The following is a 23,176-nucleotide window of genomic DNA, read 5'->3' as shown; positions in this document are numbered from 1 at the left end:
CTACGCTAGGTTTTCCCAGAAAAACTATTTAAAAGCTAAGCGCAGCAATTAAGTACAAAAACGCTTTATACAAACAGTACTGTGCTGCTGCTGGTGCTCTCGCTCTCGCTGTCACAAGACAACTGCTGATTCAAGTGACTAGTGGCTAACGGCCGCGAAACAAACAAATGACGGTTTTAGGGCGCTTTCTGTTCTAAACGATCAAGAAAACACTAAGAAATCTAACACGAAAACTACGTAAAGTTTTATCAAGAACTGTTAGTTACTATGCAGAGCAGATAAACACAAATAGAATCCCTTCCTTAGTGGAAGGTCGTAAACAAAATGCAAAATAAACGCTTTATACAAACAGTACTGTGCTGCTGCTGGTGCTCTCGCTCTCGCTGTCACAAGACAGACGCGCGGGCTCCAAATTACTGTCAGCCCACCCTCATTTCAGTTCCGTTACACATGCCCCACTTCTTATTGAAGTATCTTACAGTGATAATTCAATAAGAATTCTCTCTTATAATGAATCTGAAATGTTCGATTAGCTTTTTACCAAGGGTTTTCCCTTTCTTACTGATACACCTCGATACTTATATTACATAATTAAAATGAAACACCAATTCTTTCTCTCTTTCCTGCTAAACATTACATAAATGATTTACATATATTCTTTCCAATTTTCTTACTTCTAAACACAGTACACTTTAAACATTTTTTTTTATTACAAAGTTTTAAATACACTTCTTTTATCTCAGGCAAGTAAAACACACATTATGCGCCTATTACTTTGTAGCCCGTCCTTTTCACTTTACCTCCTCACTTTTCTACCTCTTCCACAACACTTATTTACACATCTATTAAGGCTTTCTTAGAAGCTCAGTCTTTTCCTGTCTGTTTAGTCTCTACTTAAACTAGAAGTTTCATTAGAATACTGCAATATATTTTAGTGAGCATTTACCTTTCACATAGAACAAAAGAAACACAACTATTTACATATTGGTTTACTTTAATATTTATCTATATATATATTTTCAATCTGGTAGAATTCGTGGTTCATACCTTTTGAGATCCACTATGTTTCTTACTCCCAGGCGTTTGCCTGTTAATGGGTACTCTAAATAATAAGCATTCACATTGGGTATGGACACTATTTTAAATGGTCCATTATATATATATTTAAATTTGCTGATCTCGTTATTAATTTCACTTGACTTTTCATGTGTTTTACAAGAACGAGATCACCTATTTTGAATTTGGGATTCCTTACTTTTTCGTCGTGACGACGAATTCTCGCATCTGCTTGTTTTCTCATCTTGTCTTTTACTAAGTTATTTTTACTTACATAATCTAATTCAACTCTATTTGGAAATTCTAGTAGGTCTTCTACTAGACTTTTACTTCTTGTCTTTTTCAGGATTTCTTCTGGAGTAAATCCAGTGCTCTCGTTTGTTAATGAATTCATGATTTCTTCGAATTCACTCACATACATGCCCCACTTCTTGTGGTTACTATGGCAGTACGTCCTAAATAACCGACCTATCTCACGCATATATCTTTCTGCTGGATTGCTTGATGGGTGATAAGCTGAGATATGTACCACTTCTACCTGTTTCTCAGTTACCCCATCCTTCCACATTTTTGAGCAAAACTGAACACCATTATGTGATAGTATTCTCTTTGGCTTCCCTACTTTCACAAAATAATCACACACCATTTTATCATACACAGCTCTGGCAGTAGCTTTTCTCAAGGGATAAAGCTTTATATACTTTGAGAAAAGTTCAACTGCTACAAATATGTACACAAAACCCCCCATGGTTTTCGGTAATGGTCCAAAGATATCTACTGCTACTATTTCTAATACTTCATCAGGTTTTATTGATTGCATGGGCCCTTGATTAGTTGCATTTGTTACTTTCGCCTTTTGGCATAGATCACAAGATCTTATCCTCTGTGCTACCCTTCGTGCCATGTTGTTAAAGGTAATGCATTCATCTAACTTATCGGTACACTTCTGTGCACCACAATGGCCATATGCCAAGTGAACATAATCTATCAGCACTTCAGTGTGTTGTTCCAGCCAACATACTCTCCACTACCCTGGATTATTTAATCTTTGAAGATACAGTACACCTTTATGTATTTTATATGAAGCCCTCATGTTAGTTGCGTCCGGATTGTCAAACTTGACCTTTACCGACTTGAGTGCATCATCATCACTTTGATATCTTCGCATATTCCGACATATTTCCCTAATTTTTTCTCTTCCTTCCGCTTTTTTGAAGTAATTCACCTCAAAAACATCTTCCCTATTCTTTACACTTTCTAGTGTCTCACATCCTTCCGGTAATCTCGACAAAGCATCCGGTACTGCATGTTCTTTCCCTTTAACATACTTGATCTCTATGTCAAATTGTTGTAAAAACAGCGCCCATCTGGTCAACCTGTTATGTAACAATCTGCAGTCCTTCAAAAATATTAAAGCTTTGTGGTCTGTATGGACCACAGTCTTATGTCCCCATAAGAAAAGTTGAAATTTCCTAAAACCCCATACTATAGCTAAAGCCTCCTTCTCTGAAACTGTATAGTTTCTTTCGTACTTAGACATGGTTCTACTCGCAAATGCTATTTGTCTATGAGTTTTTCCCCATCTATCATTACCTCCTGAAATATGGATACTCCCAATCCATAATCTGAACTATCTGTTGCCATGTGGAATGGTTCACACAGGTCAGGGTGCCATAACTTTATGTTTTTAGCCAAATTGTCTTTTAGCCGGTTGAATGCTGTTTCACATTCCTCAGTCCATATATACACACTGTTCTTCTTAAGTAGGTTGTTCAGATGTGGGCTATTGAACACTTGATCATCCACATACTTACGATAAAAGGAACAAAGTCCTATAAACGACTTTAGTTGTTTTTTATTCTTGGGAGCCGGACAATTTCTTATTGCTTTGACTTTGTTGGGATCCTTTTCAATTCCCTCCGGTGTCACTATGTGACCTAAAAACGTTATTTCTTTCTTCACAAACTCGCATTTTTTCAGGTTCAGGGTCAATCCTCCTTTAATTAAAGCTTTGAACACCCTGTCGCATAACTCCATGTGCTCTTCCCATGTCCTTGAAGCAATTAACAAATCATCTACATAAACCGTGATTAGCGAACTAAGTTCACTCCCTAAAATTTTGTCTAAAGCCCGAATGAACACTGAAACGGAAGTATTTAGGCCAAACGGTACCACTGTGTAATGGTAGCATTTGCCATTGAATAAAAATGCCGTGTACTTCCTAGACTCCTCACTTAATGGGATTTGCCAGTATCCTGCCGTTAGGTCTAAACTAGTCATGTACTTTACACCATTAAACTTCTGCAATAAATTATCTATGTTCTCTGGACGATCCAACTCCCTCTTCACTACTTTATTCATAGTACGAGCATCTATCACTATTCGTAACTTCCATCCTTCTTACCTACTATCACCAATGGGTTATTATATGGGCTAGAACTCCGTTCAATGACCCCACATGAAACCATTTTATCTGTTTCTTTTTGAACTGCTTCTTTCTTAGACAAGGGTACATTATATGGTGGTTTAAAGAAAGGTTCATGCTCCTCTACCTCCATGCAGTACTCATAATTTATCACTCGTCCCGGTTTGTCCGAAAATACCTCCTGATTTTCTTTCAGAATTTGCCATAGATCCTCCCTTTGGGCATCAGATAGTCCTTCCGTTTTATCCACTACATTTCGAAGGAGTGTCTCCTTATTTCCATCTTCAACTATCTGCCTCACCAGAAACCAATCGAATTTTTGACCTATTCCTGAATCATGATCATCTCTAAATTCTACCCTTCTCAGCTGGTTCTCTTCCATTACTCTAGATGATTCAAATGGTATTTCTAATACCGCACTATCAACTTTACAAACTATTATCCCTTTGTCACAATCTATAATTACTTTTTGTTTTATTAACCAGTCAATGCCTAAAATGATCTCGGCACTGAGCTCTGGAACTACTAAAAATGCATTAGAAAATAGCTTGTTTTTTATCTTAAATTCCATCATCACTTGATGTTTAACAGGTTTACTACATTTCCCTGTCGCCCCTATCACTTTAACACCTGTTACTGGCATCATGACTACTCCTCGTTGCTCTTTGATCATCCCAAAAAATGCGTGCGAAATAGCACTTATTTGAGCACCCGTATCCAACAATACATATAAATCGTACCTACATACATTAATGGGTAGGATTGTTTGCATCCTATTGTCCTCTTTCATACTTTCTTTATCTTCCCATAATAAATCCTTTTCCACCGCCAAGTCTTGCCATATTATTTTTCCGGTTTTTATACTGACAATTCCATCCGGAGGTTTCTTTCTCCTTTTTATCCTAAATTCTTTCACCACTTTTTCCAATAGTCCTTCGTCTAGGCTCTTTAATGCCATCGCGTTCTCATTCGAATCTGTCATGCCTGAACTCTCGGTTGCGGAATCGTAAACTTCCTCTATTTCTTTTTCTCCCTGGATGCTTTCTGATGATTCTGACGATAATTCCTCCTCCTTAGAAATATGACCTTCTTCGGGTTCAAATAATTCTCGCAAATTATAATCCATTTCAATACTTTCCCTTTGTTGGATAGTGCATTCGCCACTCTTACTTTCATTATTATCCCCTACTAATGGAATTCCAGTCTCACTCAACTCATTTGCTTCAGTACTACAGGGATCACAACACTCTTTCTCTTGGTTAGATACACTTTCTCTAATTTCTTTAAAAGAATCTTCATCACAGTCATGTACTCTTGCTGTCACTAGGTACACATCATAATCGGTATGGCTCTCTAACACTGTCATATTCGGGTCCAAATTAATCACTTGAGTGGAAGATCTTTCTAATTGTGCTGGCTGGCTTTTGAGCTGATGTATATATTCTGCATACGAGGCAATTTCTGAATCGGCATGCGTCTCTGCACGATGCCCCTTTTTCTTATCCACCCTTTCCTCTTTAATTACTTCTCGATGCGATTCGTCGACTATTCGTACGAACCTTTTACCATAAGTCACATCACTCCTCCCTCGCCCCTGCCTCTCTGCACAGTTGCCATCCCTACCGACAAACAACGCCTTCTCTGACTCTTCCTTCATCAATTCGTCACTCTGACCTCGAATTGTACTTATTTCATTCACGTGAGCCTTCACATCCGACCGATATTCTTTTCCTACTTCATTTCCCTTAATAATTCCTCCCTGCTCTCTCTCCTCTGTTTGTATCCCTGCATTATACTTCGCAAAGTTTCGTTTATGTAACTGCTCTTCAGGCGAACGACGCACTATCCTACTATAGTACTGCCTACTCCGATCTTCCCTATATTTGGGCCATTTCTTTCTTTCCGCGCGCGTTAGGCCCTTGACCTGCGCGGTATTTAGTTTTCCTGATTTTGATAATGCATCCTGTTTCCCTGATAGTGTCCTCTCCCTCGCTGAGAGTTACCTTCTTGACCTCTTCCTCTCATCATGTTAATTTGCGGTTCATTCCTACCACCTTTTACTATTCCATTCTGATTTCTGAAACCTCGAAACTCTCTAGTTTCACGCCACCTATCTTCATTCTCGATTTTTTCTAAAAATTCATCGCATGTTCGATGAGTGCCTCCTACATAACGCTTTGAATCGTCAGGTAGTTTTTTCCACAACTCCCACACTATCTCCGATTCTGATCTACGATCTTTAAGATACTCCAAACGCTTGAACCATCCTTCACAGTATTCTTTCATGAGCCCACGCCCATGTTCTGGCATTCTGGCGACAACGAACTCTCTCCACAACCTATCTCTCTGTTGTGTGCTCCAGAATTCCTCAAGGAACTTTTCTTTGAAGTCTGTAAACTTCAAATTGTCGATATCCAAATTCAATCCCCAACGTTTAGTATGACCTGCTAAAGCGTCTATTACTAAATAAATTTTTTCTTTATCCGACATGTCTGTTGGTAAGACACGTTCACAATTTTTTATAAAATCCATTGGATGCCATCCGTCTTGTTTCTTTTGAGGATCGTATTTTTCCTCCCTACTCAGTATTTCCGATTTTTGCATTACCAATGGGATACCACTACAGTTAAGAAACGTCTGATTCTGAACTTGCTGACTTAATAATTTTATCTCATTACGCAGTGTATTTTCCTGCTCCTGCACACATGCATCAAAACTCAACATGGTTTTGCGCAGTGTTTCAATATCAGCTGCCGTTTCTTTAACAATCTCTTTCTTTAGATCTGGTACTATCACCTGTAATTTACTTTCAATTATCGGTTCTAATTTTTCACTAACCAAAGGTTCCACTGATTTCTCTATTCTCTGAATTTCGGTATCAAATCTTTTCTCTATTTCTGTGACTTTTCTCTGAACATTTGTTATTTCAGCCCTAATGCTATTTACTGATTTGTTTACCTCTGTGATACGTTGGCTTTGCGTATTCAAAATATCTAAATTGGCTTTTATTTTACCAGATAGGTTTTCATCCAATTGGGATATATGACTAGCCATTTCTGTTTTCAAACTAGCATTCCCTTCTTGAATTTGCGCCATCATCCTATTTAACAAACTTGTTAATTCCATATCCTCTCCCTTGTGACTTGCATCCACAGATACATTGGGTTCACTTTTCACTACCTTTGGTTTCACTTCCCGTTCCTCCTGTCTTATGGGTGTGGATTCATCTATAAGATTTTCCAACCCTACAACAGTATCTATGGTCCTTAATTCTGGGTCTGACCTTGTAATGTTTTCGTCTTGCTTGTTACTATTCGACTCCATCTTATGCTGCTGTATTTCGTGCCTAATAGAAATGTTTATTAAACCAACTATTACTTGTTTAACTCCTACTATTGGACTTTCTTTTGCTGCTTTGCAGGTTGTCGTCTTGAACTTACTAATTGTGGTATATTTGTCTACAACAGAATTTTAAATTTAAAATTTTCTTGAAACTACAAGTTTATATAAAACACTTTTATTGCAGCCATTATTCTACAAACTTGGTTAGTCCTGTCACGGTCGCCACATGCGACCGAACCGCTGAATCTTTCCATCAGTAAATGGGGTATGTTCTCCACTGACTCGGATGTTTTAACCCCCTCCACTGACGGAATGACCCACTTCCCAATTCCGTATGTATAAAACCAATACGGACTTGTAGCTGTCACGCCTTTGCGCTTACTGCTACGTATTTTAACTGTAAATAGCTCAGTCCCAATGGTAAGAGGCAGTAGTGAATTCACGGAGTTAATATTTGAATCCAGCACAGCTGCCACAAGCTCAGCTCACTTTTACTCCACTCCTACCCTCGCCATTGCACCACATTAACTAGGTGCTACGTGGACCTTGCTAAATTCACTTGCGTATACATTTTTGACCGTTACTCGCCAGTATTTACCTAATGATTAGTACACTCCTAACCAGACTATTTCCCTAAGAGCTGTGATGAATGAACGGGTTCGATCCACGGCCTACAGTGCCCTACAGTTCACACGGTAACACTGCCTACCTGACCCACTTAACTTGGTAGTGAGCTTATGTATCCAATCACCACTGCTAGCAGCAGTGGATAATCCTATCAGCACGACGAGAGCAGCAGACTTACCGTCGAATCCTCCTGAAAAGACTTATAACTACGGTCGCCAGCTCTGAAGGAGCGAAAGAATAAATCAATTTTTGGGCTCGTTTCAAAGTGAAATGGCTTGAGTTGAATTTAAACTTAATTCTGAATATTACTATTTCTGATCATTCTAGATGATTCTACAAAACAAATACTCTCTCAATTTCTGTGAGTTGGCTTGGTAATTACTACCAAGACAGTTTATGCAACTTCGGTTAACAAAAATCTATCCTTCAAATTATTTAATGATTTTGGATATTACTCTTTGGACCATTGATACAGAATTAGTTAAGTGACTTTACTTGAAAGGTTGCTCAGAAAAATTTAAGTAACTGTAAATAGGCGACTCATTCTGGTGTGACTATTGCTCTTTTCAACATTCTTACACGCTAAAGTATTCTACAACGAAAAGAATTGTAAATGAAAGAGGTGATGGTGGCCTCAGTCTGATTTCACTATACTATGTTTGAGGTTACTACACTTTACAATGAGCAACATGCGTCGTAATTTTACTCATTACTATATTCTGTCCTCTGCACTTGCATAAAAGAAAACTGGTATTCTCCTTTTACATGTATACAAAGTTCGACTTAACAATTGCAAGCAGTCTTGCCTTGGGTAGACGTGTCGGTGCTGGTGGTGAGATGCATGTGGCTAACGCAGCTCTTCACGCCTCATGCCCTTAATGGCGGCTGGAACTATGAGCTGTAGCACTCGTATAAGCTACTGCACGTCCGCCAAAAAATCTGGGCACAGGAACTCTTACAATCAGCCCCAGTGGCATAGAGGCGGCTTCAACAACCATTCGTCACGCTTTACTCCAAAAACGGCGACGATATTCGCCTCTTCGCTGTTGCACAATCACTTTTGCGTGAGCACAGTTACGCACGTCCGATCACGTCAACACTCCCCAGGCCATTCCTTGTTCAGTCCCTGTGTCTCCAGCTACCCCTAGCTATGCTCGTATCACCAAGAGTGGGGGCGTTCCCCTACCACCTTTTTACCGAAATCATTTAGTATTTAAGAATATTTATATTTACTACCCTGGAGTCCATACCAGTCATAATAATTTACTACTAGCGTTTTACAACATTAAATTATACAGTAATAACTTATAATTACCAAGAAAAAGAATACATTTGACTCTGAGAGCTTAGTGCATTGTCTGACAGTGCTAATTCCCAGTTTCGCCAATAGATGGCATCAGGGTGCACTCCCTGGCAGTCTCACACAAGCGCGCCCGTTTCAGACGCGCGGGCTCCAAATTACTGTCAGCCCACCCTCATTTCAGTTCCATTACAGACTGCAGCTCAACTTGGTACGTACTAAATTTTACTATTGCTAATTGTTCAGAACCATTTAATTCAGGTTCAATGGTAAATCTCTTATTTCTAAATTCCGTAGAGTCAAGTAGCTTTTGAAATGATTGTTGAGGTAGCCCAAGAATAACCATATTTCACTGAATTTCGTAGTGCTTCAGAAACAAAGCTCACTGTTAATTTCTGTCACTAAATTAACTTTCAATTTTCCGGTTTTATTAATTCTTTTGCTAAATTAAGTCAGAGTATAGCGAAATTTATTACTTCTGACAAACTTTCAGTTTTCACACAACACGTGTCAACCTTCAGTTGCCACGCTTTTAGTGCTAATTATATGTGCAATAACCTTTCTTTTTCAGTTATTATAGTAGTTGTCCATAGGACTGGCGACCGTAATTTTCCGCAAATCTCAAATATCTAATTAATGCCAGTTAATTGTTAACGTGACGACCGCACATTTACTTTCTTTATTAACTTTACCCCTTTTAAAAATTAGTTTCCACGTTTCATTTGCATTTTTCCTTTCATTTAGATGTAATCCTTTCCTCCCTCTTTACCGACAGATTACCTTTGGTGACGATTGCTTTTCCCAAATTTCCATTAGGTACACACGGTTTAATTTTTCACTGTCATTAATGTCAATAAGAGAGGGGGAGGTTACAAAGCAACACCTGATACGTCTAAATACGACTGTGACAGCTGACACATACACAAGCATCCTGTCTGATCACGTGCATTCGTGCATTCGTTCATGTGCTTTGTGCATTCTGACGGACTCAGGGAATTCCAGCAGGACAATGTGACACTTCCACAACTGCTACAGACTGACTCCAGATACAATCTTCTGGGTTCAGACTCTTCTGCTGGCCATCAGACTGCCCGAACACGAACATCACTGAGCATATCTGGGATGCCTTGCAATGTGGTATTCAGAAGAGATGTGCACCGCCCCTAACTCGTAACACGTACGTGAGCATCCTGTCTGATCACCTGCATCAATTCGTGTCCATTGTGCATTCAGAAGGACTTGCACGATTGCAGCATGACAACGGGACACTTCACACGTCCAGAATTGCTACAGACTTTCTCCAGGAGTATTCTTCTGAGTTTGGATAATTCCGCTTGGCACCAAACTCCCCCGACATCAACATTATCGAGCATATCTGGAATGCCTTGCAACGTGCTGTTCAGAAGAGAACTCCACCCCGCCGGATGAATGGAGAAACCTGCTGGACTCATGGTGTCAGTTACCTCCAGCACTACTTCAGACATTAGTCGAGACCATGCCACGTCGTATTGCGGCACTTCTGCGCGATCACGGGGTCCCTACACGATATTATGCAGGTGTACAAATTTCTTTGGATCTTTACCATATATACAGGGTGAGTCACCTAACATTACCGCTGCATATATTTCGTAAACCACATCAAATACTGACGAATCGATTCCACAAACCGAACGTGAGGAGAGGGGCTAATGTAATTGGTTACTACAAACCATAAAAAAATGTACGGAAGTATTATTTTTAACACTAACCTACGTTTTTTTAAATGGAACCCCGTTAGTTTTGTTAGCACATCCGAACATATGAACAAATACGTAATCAGTGCCGTTTGTTGCATTGTAAAATGTTAATTACATCCGGAGATATTGTAACCTAAAGTTGACGCTTGAGTACCACTCCTCCGCTGTTCGATCGTGTGTATCGGAGAGCATCGAATTACGTAGGGATCCAAAGGGAACGGTCATGGACCTTAGGTTCAGAAGAGACTGGAACAGCACAGTACGTCCACATGCTAACACCTTTTTATTGGTCTTTTTCACTGACGCACATGTACATTACCATGAGGGGTGAGGTACACGTACAAACGTGGTTTCCGTGTTAGCATGTGGACGTAATGTGCTGTTCCAGTCTCTTCTGTACTTAAGGTCCATCACCGTTCCCTTTGGATCCCTACGTAATTCGGTGCTCTCCGATACACACGATCGAACAGCGGAGGAGTGGTACTCAAGCGTCAACTTTACGTTACAATATCTCCGGATGTAATTAACATTGTACAATGCAACAAACGGCACTGATTACGTATTTGCTTAGATGTTCAGATGTGCTAACAAAACTAACGGGGTTCCGTTTAAAAAAACGTTGGTTTGTGTTAAAAAACATACTTCCGTGCATTTTTTTATGGTTTGTAGTATCCAATTACACTAGCCCCTCTCCTCACGTTCGGTCTGTAGAATCGATTCGTCAGTATTTGATGTGGTTTACGAAATATATCCAGCGGTAATGTTAGGTGACTCACCCAGTATATATATATATATATATATATATATATATATATATATATATATATATATGTGTGTGTGTGTGTGTGTGTGTGTGTGTGTGTGTGTGTGTGTGTGTATGTGTGTGTGTGTGTGTGTGTGTGTGTGCGTGTGTGTGTGTGTGGTGTTCGGGAAATGTTCTAGGAATTGTAGAGGAACATTTGGAATAGGAACCCATGTCCGGAAACGTCATCCAACGACGCTACAGAGTGTCGAAGTTAGAGGCGCTGGCACCTGTAAACGTTTTATACAAACTTTCAAGGATGACAGAGACGGATAACTGTATCAATTTTAGGCAAGGGTCCCTGGTTCGGAAACGAACCAGTGGAAAGTTACAAGCGAAAATCATTCTAATACCTCCGATAGTGGAGAACACGTATGGGTACTGCTGATGCTAAGAATGTAGGGTATCCAACTTTTTAAGATGGCTGTATGGACCAAACCAAGAAAAAATTTGTGTTCATTGTGGTAATCATGGGCTCTAAAATTCATAGTTGAGCAGCTACTAACATTTTTTCATCTTCCATAGTGTAAAACACATCCCCTGTTTTGAACAAGTGATCATAGATCTTAAAGTATGTACTGATAGAAACAAAAGGTTCAGTTACATGGAGGAGACCTAGACGCATGGCATTCGAACTCCGGAGGGAGGCACAGTTTGCTGCTAAAATCATGCGCCATCTAGTATTAAATGCTTGAAACTTTTTCTCCATGCTTGACTTGGAACAGGTCTAGGGGCATGCGACAGATCACCCAGAACACAAAAGCACTTAAAAGTTGTTTCGTGAGAAAATAGCATTTCGAATATTTAATTTTTGCACCCTTCATTTATTTCAACATTCTCAGCAACCAAGTGCGGCTCATTCTTCTACATATTCGTGGTCAGTTTTCAAAGGGCAACACGCCTACGTTAGTTGTTTGACGAAGACTGAGGCAATACTGCACCTCTACCTGCTCGTTAAATCACTCGATTTTAATCTGATGGAAAGTAGTTAATGGTGAATATGAATGTTTCTCTGTTGCTCCAGTGACACAAATAACGATCGGATATCGGAAAAAGTTGTCACCGAACACCAGTCTCCACGGATCTGGATATCATCGATGTTCCACTGTATCTCCGTCAGTCCATATTATGATAGCACTTGTAATACTTCCGACTCTTTGTTACCGTTATCTGTATGGTTGTGGGGGTTACAACATTAGCCGAAGCTTACTGGCAACAAGGGACTCACAATATTCCCGGCACTTGGTTATCATTTGTCCATGTTCGTAGGGCTACAGTATTAGTAGAAGAATGTTGGCAACACAGGATGCTAATGGTCCTATGCCTATATCGACGGATCGTCTCTTCATGTACGTAGGTTTAGTCTACACACACTGTCAGATGAAACGTGACGCCCACATGTTACACGGAACGTATTGCCAGATGTCACGTCAGGCGGGCCAGTCAGCATGAAAGGCGATGTGTGGTATTATGCTGTCAGTAGAGAAGCAATAACAGCAGACTGGGGCAGTCAACGGAGTTGAGTGACTTCGAACTGGGACTAGTCGTGGGACATCAGCTGAGTAACAACTCCAGTCTACAGCTGCACAGCTCGACTGTTGGTGATTGTGAAATGGAAACGCAAAGGATCAACTGCAGCTGGAACAAGGCCAGGCAAAACTCATGTACCGGCGGGCAGGCACCGTCGACCTTGTGGAATGTGGTTGTAAAGAATCGCGTGAAACCAGAGGAAGGAAGGACTCGTGAGTTCCGAAGTACTGCTGGCAGTGCAGCTAACGCAATGTTTGTATGCTGTTAAAACGAATGGGGCACAATAATCGAGCAGATAATTTTGTTTTTGGATGGAATCCGCACTGAAAATTTGAAATTTGTCGTAAGGTCGTATGGCAACAAACTGCTGAGGTCATCGGTCCCTAAACGTACGCACTTTTTAATCTAACTTAAACTAACTTACTCTAAGGACAACACACACACACCAATGCCCGAGGGAGGACTCGAACCTCGGACGGGTGGAGCCGCGCTGACCGTGAACAAGGGGCCTTAGACCGTGCGCCCATCCGCACTAAGCAAACACAATTTTTTCTTCTTTTACGCAGACATGTGTCGCTGAAGCTACACTATCTTCGGTGGGCTTTCTTATTCTCTTTCACCTCCAACAGCCAAGTATTCTGCAGTTAATGTTAAGACCGCTAAAGGTGGTGCAAAAAGCAAGGGCTTTGGACAGCGAGTGGCTAGTAACGAGTGATCTGAAGTGATAAATCACGCTATTCCATGTTGTTGTTGTTGTGGTCTTCAGTCCTGAGACTGGTTTGATGCAGCTCTCCATGCTACTCTATCCGGTGCAAGCTTCGTCATCTCCCAGTACCTACTGCAACCTACATCCTTCTGAATCTGCTTAGTGTATTCATCTCTTGGTCTCCCCCTACGATTTTTACCCTCCACGCTGCCTACCAATACTAAATTGGTGATCCCTTGATGCCTCAGAACATGTCCTACCAACCGATCCCTTCTTCTGGTCAAGTTGTGCCACAAACTTCTCTTCTCCCCAATCCTATTCAATACTTCCTCATTGGTTATATTGATCTACCCATCTAATCTTCAGCATTCTTCTGTAGCACCACATTTCGAAAGTTTCTATTCTCTTCTTGTCCAAACCAATTACCGTCCATATTTCACTTCCATACATGGCTACACTCCATACAAATACCTTCAGAAATGACTTCCTGACACTTAAATCTATACTCGATGTTAACAAATTTCTCTTCTTCAGAAACGCTTTCCTTGCCATTGCCAATCTACATTTTATATCCTCTGTACTTCGACCATCATCAGTTATTTTGCTCCCCAAACAGCAAAACGCCTTTACTACTTTAAGTGTCTCATTTCCTAATCTAATACCCTCAACATCACCCGACTTAATTCGACTACATTCCATTATCCTCGTTTTGCTTTTGTTGATGTTCATCTTATATCCTCCCTTCAAGACACCATCCATTCCGCTCAACTGCTCTTCCAAGTCCTTTGCTGTCTCTGACAGAATTACAATGTCATCAGCGAACCTCAAAGTTTTTATTTCTTCTCCATGGATTTTAATACCTACTCCGAATTTTTCTTTTGTTTCCTTTACTGCTTGCTCAATATACAGATTGAATAACAATCAAATAAAATTGTCTGGGTTTGGCGAATGCCTGAAGAATGTCACCTGCATTCATGCCTAGCGCCAACGGTGAGGTGCGGAGGAGGTGGTTTTACGCAATCGGCGTATTTTTCGTGGTTAGGGCGTAGTCTGCTTACTGTGGTTAAGAATACGCTTAATGCGGAGGGATATGAACGCATTTTAAATCATAGCATACAGCTTACAGTGCAGGAATAGTTGCGAGAAGATGACTGTATTATCATAACAATGCACTCTGTCAGATAGCAGCGTCTACAAGACAATAGTTGTGGACAATAAGATTCCTGCAGTGGGCGAAGTCCTGTTATGAACCCAAATGCTCTGTTCAGTCAGAACGTCGACTTCACTTCAGATCCCTGCGTGCCGTACCGCTTCTCTGTTTTCATCTCCCACAGACATTCAGACATGTTATAGATAGTGCCTTCGTTGTAGTTCAAGCTGACATAATGTCCACTTATAGATGTCCGGATACTTTTGATCAGATAGTGTATGTGTTTCGCGACCAGTGAAGAATTCGTGACGTAGGGCACTTCCCAATAATATCACCGAATTTCTTCCCTACTACATTTGCGTATCTCAATTCCTTTATATACATCGTCACATATCTCATCCTACTCTCATGTTACGTATGCAAAATGTATAATGCTGCTGAGACGTCTTAAAGTCTTCTTAGAGTATCTATTCTCTCAAACCACTCAAAAGGATTGTGTGAGAGCAATGTCGCTTTTCTCCATTATAATCCCATTTAAATTCCTTGAGAATCTCTATTAATTTTTGTGTTGAGCTGACGGCGCTGTCCAGATACTATCCCGCAAGGGTGTCTTAGAATGTGTTCTATGTTAACTGAGATGTACTCTTGATAACGACTCCAGATGCTGTACCAATCTTCCAGAATAATTTTCATCGGCGTCATTTATGCCATAAAATTTACAGGTGCACTTAACTTCCGTAGGACCCTTACGTTAAATCTGTGTCTTCTGTTCGCTTTCCCAAGTATTGATCTTAAATGTTCGTCCCACTTAACATTGCTTCTTAGTACATCTCACTGCAATGAAATGACGTGACTTGGTGCCAGAAATGTTCTATAGTTGTCTAGTAATCGAAAGCTCTCTTTTCTTTCTATTGAAAATATATACTGTAAAAAGTGCCGGAGAGCTTCATGGCACTGCAGGAACTGCATTCGAACAGCTTTCAGGCATTGCAATATACATAAATTTACGAACAACAAGTTTCTGTCAAACGGCCATCTTCAGGTGGCTCTGAGCACTACGGGACTTAAAATCTGAGGTCATCAGTCCCCTAGAACTTAGAACTACTTAAACATAACTAGCCTAAGGACATCACACACATCCATGCCCGATGCAGGATTCGAACCTGCGAACATAGCGGTCGCGCGTTTCCAGACTGAAGCGCCTAGAACCGCTTGGCCACAACGGCCGGCATCTTCAAGTCAACAATACCTTAATAAAAATGTGTAAGAAATGGTGTATGTCAGAATGATGAAGGTGAAGGTGTGGAGCAGAGCCTCAAGTGTTTTTTATTTTATTTTTTTATTTATTGTTCCGTGGGACCAAATTAAGGAGAAGGCTCCATGGTCATGGAAGGAGTCAATACACGAAATTATAACACGATAGTAGAAACAGATAAAATGTAATACAAGAAACGTATTCAGGCGACAATTCGTAAGTTTAGATAAAGAAAATAAACAATGTAACCCTGGAATTTGCTTAATTTTTTAGCTCTTCCAGGAGCTCCTCGACAGAACAGAAGGAGTGAGCTATGAGGAAACTCTTCAGTTTAGACTTAAAAGCGTTTGGGCTACTGCAAAGATTTTTGAGTTCTTGTGGTAGCTTATTGAAAATGGATGCAGCAGAATAGTGCACTCCTTTCTGCACAAGAGTCAAGGAAGTGCATTGCACATGCAAATTTGATCTCTGCCTAGTATTAACTGAGTGAAAGCTGCTAACTCTTGGGAATAAGCTAATATTGCTAACTACAAACGACATTAAAGTATATATATTCTGTGAGGGCAATGTCAGAACTCCCAGACTATTGAATAGGGGTCAACAAGAGGTTCTCGAACTTACACCACATATAGCTCGAACAGCCCGTTTTTGAGCCAAAAATACCCTTTTTGAATCAAAAGAATTACCCCAAAAAATAATACCATATGACATAGGCGTATGAAAATATGCGAAGTAGACTACTTTTCTGTTTGAACTGTCACTTATTTCAGATACTGTTGTAATGGTAAATAAAGCAGCATTTAGTTTCTGAACAATATCCGGAACATGGGCTTTTCACAACAGCTTACTATCTATCCGAACGCCTAGGAACTTGAACTGTTCCGTCTCGCTTATAATACGCTCATTCTGTCTGATCAAAATATCAGTTCTTGTTGAATTGTGAGTTAGAAACTGTAAAAATCCCTACAAAATAATGGCCCTGACTAACATTAACCTATACCTTTCACAAATCACTTACCTCACCAAAAATCTTCGTTACTCGAACTACTGCAATACAGCGAGCGCCACTACTGCCAGCTAAATAAAAGATTCAAACTACGGAAGGCACTAACTACTGATTGGCATAGTTAGCAAATGAAAGATTTTAATAGAGAAGAAACAATGTATTTACCTTAATAGTGTTGAAAAATCGTAATATGCATAGCAGTTCATGACATCCAGTCTTACAAATTTCAAAACTCTGCCATTTCTCTCCCCACATCCACCACTGCTGGCGCCGCACCTCCAACAGCGCAACGATACGCGCTGTTAACATCCATCTGCCCAACACTACAACGGCAGACAACAATGCAAACTAGCCACAGACTGCACACAGCAAAGCCAATGATTTTTCATACAGAGCGCTACATGGCGTTACCAATAAGAAAATATAAACAGCCTACATACACCACAGTACACTATTATCAATATACACATTGTTGCAGGGCCTTAAACGGCAAGGGCCATCTTTCTGACGCAACATAAAACACGATTCATCCGAAAAAGACGCCGGTCGCCAGTCAGTGGAAGTCCAGTTACGGTTCTGGCGTGCTAACTCCTGCCTTCGCAGTCGGCGATCGACAGTCAGCATGGGTGCTCGAAGAGGCGCCTTCTGCGGAGGGCCGCACGCAGCAGCGTTCGGTGAACCGTCATTGAGCAGGCACTGCTGGTAGCTCCTTGGTTGTCTGGCCGGTCAGTTGCTCAACACTTGCATGTATATCGGCCGTACACATCTCCACAGCTATAGTTCACGCCAGCCATCTGTGGATCTACAGCCCGTGATGTAGCACAGTTGCCTCAAGATAGGTTTTGAATAGCGCAATTTTGCGTTCCCTTACACTTCAAATACGGCAGCACTTTATCAGTTAACAAACTGTTTCGTAGCGGAAATCCTTCCACCCTAGACCGGAAAGCTAAAGATCGTCTCCTATTGGGCGTCAGATGAATCACTTCGTTTCCGGATCACGTCAACAACTGCACTACTTTCCGTGTCCTCCGACACGCTTTATATGTCCTCCACTGCTAGTGCTGCCACCTACCGTCTGTAAGTGCACGTTTACGTCGAACATAGGCGATGGTCACATTAATGTGCCGGGATCGTCTACGGCTAAAACAGGGACATGGATTACACTATAAAACAATCACAAGATGCAATTCATTAATGCTAGGGAACATGGAGCAAAAAGATTATCAAACTAAATGAATCAGTTGAAACACAGTACTAACCTAAACAGAAAAGTGATCTCATTTTATGTATCTTTTCTAATCGGCATGTGACTATCGATAAGCCTTTAAAACATTACTTAGAACATTGAAGTACTGAAACTTTCATGTTTCAGACCTGAATTTTTTTTTTTTTTGGACGAAAGAAAATTTTTCATTGTGCTGTAATGCTTTCACGCCAATTATGAATTATTTATACGTGATATTCATGCAAAAATATGTACCCATTTTAAAAATTATACATTTAACATTTGATTTCTTTTTATTGACTAAAATAAATAGTTTTGAAATATTCACTATTGTAACCAATACGTTCATCGTTCACTAATTATCACGGAAAATAACAATAGTAATATTTAATTGTACAATGGACTACAATTAACGAACAACTTCCGTGTATTCTGGCTGTCACAAGCAGCTGCTCCCTACTGAAAGGTCTTGTCAATATTTTTATAGCGATGTATGATGAAAAGATTTAACATTCACAAATGTGTAGAAGATTCTACTGCGGAAAAACGCTTCTTTTACCGCTAAGACACGTTAATACACACAAATCAGACCAGTGGGTCTGAAAGTGTGAAATGGTGATGTCGTATAACAACTTGCAAGAGAAATCGTGATAATATGACTAGCTTTTTAAGCAACATAACCATTAAAAAACCTTATAACAATTCTACCTAACAGAGTCTGGTTAGGATAAAACATTAACCTTTAGTTATAATGTCGACACACCGATGCATCGAACACATGCGATGCTTACGCTTACGAGCGCAGCCGAGTGATTTCTCCAAGACACCTGTGCCAGTCATCAACGGCTAATAGGCTGCAGATTGTCAATGGTACTAAATCGCTGTGCACAAGGGCTGAGTACACTCTTCGCTCCAATAGACCTCCTATAGTAGTTTGTAGAACTGTACCACAACTTCCAAGAGACCTACGACATCTCGGATCAAAATCGTTGCTACACATCTTGAAGACATGTGATCTCACTGCAGCACCGCTAAACACACGCTAAAACTCAGAACAGCTGTCTTAAAGCGTAGAGGGAAGTCAATTTTTATCCCTAATCTGCCAATGCTATTTTACCTTTTTAATAGGCACACTTTTCAATGAATTATAAGTGGTAAAACGAGGAAATTATTTAACATATATGCCTCAGTTTACAAGTAAAATAAAAATAATACCTCTTATGGTTTTGAAGAAAATAATTTATTCCTTCAATAGTAAAATTTTTTTGTACATTAATTATTATAAATCAGTTTCTGATACTTTAGTAGTTCTCAGTTCACTTGTAATGACATATTACCCTCTGCAGTACAAACTGACCAAATTCGATGTTTCTAACCCCATCAGTTCATCAAATAATGGTACCTGAAAGTAAAAATATGTAGTTTTGAGAGAAATCCATTTAAAGTGTAATATTGCCATTCTAATATTGATGAGAATTACGTACCACTAAAATTTTCTTGAATCATACTGAGCCTCATCTTAGTCATACTGATCTTCTTTCCTTGCCTTGGTCCCTCTTCTTATTTGTCTGTGTTATTTTGTGCATATTAAATTAGCAATATCTGCTTAGCTGATTCTCTCTTTATCTATTTTCAATAAGGATTTTGCAGTATTTCCACTTAATGTTATGCCCAATAATTCCAAAACATCCAGTTTTCTAATTACGCCATCATTGAAGCATAAAATAACATCATAAACACGAAATTTGAGGGCTGAAAGCTGAACGAGTACACTTTTCGGTAACCGGTTCCAAATGACAGCATTCACACATTCATTTAAATTTTGGGTTTTCCCATGAAGACATTTCTTCAACAAGGTGTCTTTACAAAGGTCTCTAAATACAGGTTTAATTTCATTATTACTGATGCAGGTAAAGAATGATTGTGGTCATATCCGGCACTTCTCCTGTACTTGCACCAAGTGTCAGGATCATCCGGGCAAAGACCGTGCATTGGATTTTCATTTGTGGAAAGCTTATGGAAAAATATAGCCCATACAGATTTTTCCATGTTTTCTAAATTCCCTACATTTATTTTATGGCCAAGCCATAAAAATTCTGTAATCCATTTCAACTTTTGTCAGGCAACCATTACCATCTATCTTCTTACAATCTTCCAATAATATATTTTACTTTTCTTTCAATAATCTACTCACCCTGGACTCCCTTCTCTTCAGGACATGCCCAATTGACACTATTTTAGAATCTGTCACATTAGGACCATAGGGTTGTTCTGCACATACCCGGCCATAAGCATAGCTGACACCGTCCCCAGATTGCCCAGAGCGTCAGGAAAACCGTCAGAACTCACGAAAAAATTGCCGTATTTATATAAAACAAAAACTGTTTCACGCAGGAAAGACCACGCATTTCAAATATACTAAAATCTAAAAATCGAATTCATGATGACCACTTGCCTTCCGTCTCCCCTTAGTCACTGGGAGTTAGGCATCCCACAGAATGCCAGCCGACACTGCAAGGGAGAGAGAGAGACATCCGCCGTCTATGACACTGAATCATAGTATCTTCGCAGCGCTGCTGGGCGCTGCAACACATGTTTACCGGCGATAACGTGCACATAGGATCGCGGGCGATCTAACGCACTGGAGACAGTACCTAACTGGACAACGATGAAGAGTGGGATAAAGCCCGTCGTCTTTGAAAAATGACGTCACAAATTACCACACATAATGCATTGCAAAGACATAGAAGATTGTTAACAAATCAAGGAATGTTGTACAGAGGAAACAGATCGTGGATATTTAACACAAATATCCATATTTCGAATGTAATGTTACATATGCCGGTTTTTTCGCAGTAGATTGTCCTAGCACTCTTTTCTTTTTCTTTTTTGCTGATCCATATAGGTTATCTGAAGGATAGGATACAAGGGCTAGCGAAAGCAAAAGCAAAAAATAGCGACAAATGTAACATTGGCATGGAATAGCTCAGTTGACATATATAGGTTGCATCCCGTACTTCAGTCGACTTATACAGGTCAAGGCAAGTGCATGACACAAATTTTACATTAGACGGTTTGTAATGCCTCTTGCAGCGGTCTCTCCGCGATATTTTCAGAAATTTTATAAATTATATAACTCAGTACATATCTCGAAACATCTCTTCTTATCTTGCCGATTATCAATACAATGTAGTTTCAAACCCAATTATTCCTTGGAGCGTCCATTTACTCCATGGAATAGCTTCTCTGCTATCTATGTTTTCTCTTAGGAAAAGAATGAAGATCTTCTTGCCGATTAGTCGTGAAAGGAGGAGGATGTATATGTATGTATTGTTGAGCTAGTCGCCATCAAGATGAGATTCTGTATGAGAAGGAATTTAATACATGAACTAAACTAAAGTAAGTGTGTTCGCGTATTATTTAACTGATTATTATTGACAGTGTCTGCTTACTACGCTGTATTGCACGGGATCAGTGGGGAACGTCTGATTTACACTGGCCGAACCTGCCGTTCTGTATGCTCAAGATATCCAGTTATTTCAAATAAATAGGCTAACACGGTCTTACCAGCAGATCTCCGGTCTTCCCCATGTGATCACCGAAAGTTAATAATTATTACAAATGTTTCCAGGAGATCGACTGACAATTTTCGTCGCACCGAGACTTCGAAATTGTTTCACTGCCTTATGGAATTTAAGTTAAGCTCTATTTAATCAGGATAGAACAGTATTGAACTGTGTGAATGTGATAAGCCTGCTTTGAGAATGAAAATTTCCTTAACATACGCATGTTTTTACTATCCTGATCAGTGAAGCTAAATCAGGCGGGTTTGAGAGAGGTCTTTAAATTTTTGATCCCACACAAAAATTATTAAAGGTTTTTTTTTTTACCATAGCTACCAGTAAAATCAACTGAATAATAGGATACTAGTACTAACGAAGATGAAAAAAACGGCATACATCAAATTTGTATCCCGTTCATCACCTGACCTGTATAGGTCAACTGAAGTATAGGTTACTAGTACTAGCGAATGCGAAAAAAGGCAACAAACGTAAAATTTGTATCCTGTACTGCAGTTGACCTACATAGGTTAAGTGAAGAATAGGATACAACCTTCGTAGTTGAACTGAGGTAAGAGATGCCATTGTTATTTATGTCGCCTTTCTTGCTGTCACCAGTACTCGTATCCTATTCCTCAACTGAACTGCATGCTACAGGATACGAATCAGCTGCAGAGGAAACAGTAATTGGAACGACTCACTATCAGACAACGGTATACTGTAAAATGTGTACATAAATGATTTAAAATTACCGTAAGCGGCAAAAGGCATACCCAATAGCTATCTCTTAATGACATATTCTTTTACATTTATTTACGATTACAACGCGTTGCCACAGAGTATGACAGATTTATTTTGTACGGCTTGAAACAAACTAATTTCTATGACGTCATCGATCAAAGCCGACGAGTTGTATCCCATTCTTAAGTTGACACCCAATTTGGCTCAGTCTCGTGTCCCGAAAGGAGGAAGCCTTTTGTTCCTTCAATAAATTACTTACTCTAAGCGGTTATACATGCACTTCCTTATAGGTGTTCACTCAACCATCGCCGGAACTAAACCGTACATTTCAGAACAGTCCGAGCAGCGCTGTTGTGGAATGACTTCTATAGTTCGTCTGTAACTAGACAACCGCCAGAACCCTGTTAGACACAACCCTGGTGACCGCAATTTGACATCTTGCGTTATTGAACGACGTTGTAGACAAAAGCCATGTTCGTGGTTTGGGGCACTTTGAACACAACAAACGATCTCAGCTCTTAAATACCGAGAATTATCGAATCCTCCAGACCAGAGAGGTCAGAGCCCGAGGATGTATCTTGTCTCAGGCAATTCAATATATTTCAACAAAAAATTCCCAGAGAAAATAGAATCCCTTATGTAAGAAAGACTGTCACTACCGATTCCCTCGTCTGAAAGGCGAGACTGAGCTATCACCGCCTAGTAAGCCTGTTTC

This window comes from Schistocerca cancellata, chromosome 6 (assembly GCF_023864275.1).
Source record: "Schistocerca cancellata isolate TAMUIC-IGC-003103 chromosome 6, iqSchCanc2.1, whole genome shotgun sequence".
Taxonomy (NCBI): Eukaryota; Metazoa; Arthropoda; class Insecta; order Orthoptera; family Acrididae; genus Schistocerca; species Schistocerca cancellata.
This window is presented reverse-complemented; position numbering follows the sequence as displayed.